The 2,694-nt window shown below is 40.1% G+C and overlaps 1 pseudogene; it reads left to right on the forward strand.

The window, feature by feature from the left end:
• The first annotated feature begins 751 nt into the window (after positions 1 to 751).
• On the forward strand, positions 752 to 2,366 carry LOC147818573 (uncharacterized; annotated as a pseudogene).
• The last annotated feature ends 328 nt before the right edge of the window (positions 2,367 to 2,694 follow it).

Raw genomic sequence — 2,694 nt, forward strand, 5'->3', positions numbered from 1 at the left:
TGTGTTAGCCTTCTTTATAGGTAATGATGTAGGACGTGTTTTTAAGCAGCTGCCACCAAGAAGCCAAAATGTGACATCAGTTCAGCTTTACTTTTAATATCCTGAATTTGTTAATTAGTATTACAGTTTAATGCTGGGTAGGTTGATTGGTAAAAATGGGTTTTTGCTCTCGGCTGTGTAAACAGGACTCAGAGTTTGGCAAGCCTACGGGCGGAAACACAGACCTCTTTTTACGATGATGGGAGGCCATCATCTTTCCCAAGCTCAAATTAGTGGCTGCTGTGGAAACAAGTCTCCTCACTGTTGAAAGGTTTTGCCGAGAAGAGTGCAGTTATTTGTCTGTAAATCTAAATCCCTCCAATTCAGGAAAGGATTATTAAGTCTGGAGTGTGCCACTAGAAAGTAAAAAGAAAGCTCTTTTTTTGTATGTTTCCTTATCTTACTGAAAATTGTTAGATGCCCCCTCTGAATAATGGGTTGAAATATTACAATGATTATTTATGATGGTGCAGAATGAATTTTAAGTTTGTCTTTTGGCAGCCAGCTTGGCTTTTTTTCTTTTCAATATTTCTCCAGCTTCGTCTGTTAAGGAATTATTTCTCACATAGCAGCCAAATTAGGTAACTTAAGTCTCTACTTTTATGATTTCAAACATCCACATTCAACATGGCTGAACATGACATTGAAAATAGAGACAATAAAAGTAATTCTATTGGTACACACCATAATGTATTGCATGATACAGGATATTATGGTAGATTATGGTTGCATGTACAGACATTATGTCTATGAAACGTCACCCTGACATCTAAAATGATTTAGACAAAATATTGAACAGTGCAGTGTGCAAAAACATTGTCCAACTGAGTCATTCCTGGGTTTTTATTTTATTTTATTTTAAATTGCACTGCAGAAATGAACCCACAAAGGAAGAGAAAAAGTTTTCTGCTTAAGATAACTCGGAGATTGAGAGGGTATTTCGAGAGGCTGATGTTGATGGCTCTGGAGGGCGGGTCATGGAGGAATTTAGTGTTGCAATGCAGCAGTTTTACAGTTCTGTTCCGCCTCCACATGCAGATTGATGTGAACTGTGACAAAACTGTGGACATTGGTGAGCTGCTGAAAGACAGGAACAGAATATTTGGATTGTAAAACTCAACCCTCTCCCACACCTTTCAAAATTATACCAGAGGGTCACTATAAAGTAATCATTCGTTGGTTATTCTGCCCCTTCGAGAAAGACAGGGAACCTGATCATGATTTAAGAGTTTTAATATGACAAACCAGAACTTACCACAAAGGTCACTGACAGCTTTGACATCTCAAATGCACTTCCATTGTAAAATAAAACATAAAAGTCAATTCCTTTTTCGCACGACAGGAAAATGCGCACTTCTGACATGCTGTACCTCTCAAAACTCAAACTAATGTGGCTATCTCCACTACTGACAGGGAACTGTCACTCTATAATTGTAGCAAGTTCCCTGAGCTGTTTGCAATCCGTCACTCTTTAATAGTAGAGGACGTCATAGTGAATGCCATGAACTTCTGGTCCTGTGGCACTAAAGCAGTTTTCCTTTGGTGATATGTAAGGTTTTTTGTGTGTAATTACCTCCTATAATTTACATGCCTCTTTGCAGAAGTATCCAACTGTTTATGTTTTAAGTCAAGAAGACCAAGTTAAAGGTCAAAGCCTCAAAACTCTTGAGTTTTTCACATGCGTTGAACTCTCCCCTTTAGCTCAGCGTCTTGTTACTTGCGGTACACACGGTCTTACTGTGGGTGTGGTTTCCCCACAAAACCACATGCTGCAAACATGCATTAACAGGACATGTCAAACCCATAACCCACATTATGTTTAATCAGAAGGACAAAATATTTGTGAGATTATCTGAGGACATGAATGTACGCCTGTGGTTTGAGGACAGCTGGTTATGTAGGCAAAGCTTCCAGGATCATAGTATGGTATGGGTCCCAATCTCCAGTATGTGTTTTACATAACAATGAGTTAGTTCTGGCTATTTCAGATATAGGAAAATGTCCTGGAAGATAATAAGCCCCTATGCTCTGTACTCTATCATAGAATTCTCAAACAAGTCATCTGTTAGACTCTAGTGACAGTGTGGAATATCTTTACGGGAAAGGCCATTTTGCAGTTTATGGTCACTCTAGTTCAGCATGTGGGGCTCACTGCCATGTCACTGATGGACCGCAGCACAAACTAATCACAGTTTCCCAGGGTGGGAAAGTGAGACTGTGGAACCTGAACAGTGGAGCAGAGTTTGCCATCAAAAGAGGTGACAGGTATTGTCTGCATAAATACTAGGATGCTAGGAAAGCAAAGATCATATTTATTATATGTGTGAGGACCAGGGTGGTCACTGTTGACACTGCCACACCGCTGACTTCTGCAGATGGCTACATCTACACTTCATTAGGAAAGTTCAGGGCTGTGAATGATGAAGGTGCAGTCATTAGCACAATGTCAACTGATGTCAATCAACAGATACTATTGACAGGGGACAGTGCCAGAAGGATTAGTCTGTGGGACATTCAGGGATTTAGGTTTAAAAACAAGTGGACAAAGGGCCATTTGAGGATATTAATGAGTGGCGTGTGTGTCACTGTGTCCACTCCTGGCAAGCTCATCTTACAGAGATGGTGAGAGTTGTATGTGATCTCACCTGAAAAATT

This window comes from Seriola lalandi, unplaced genomic scaffold (genome assembly GCF_002814215.2).
Source record: "Seriola lalandi dorsalis isolate HSWRI2012SDOR001 ecotype SW California unplaced genomic scaffold, Sedor1 jcf7180002054560, whole genome shotgun sequence".
Lineage (NCBI taxonomy): Eukaryota > Metazoa > Chordata > Actinopteri > Carangiformes > Carangidae > Seriola > Seriola lalandi.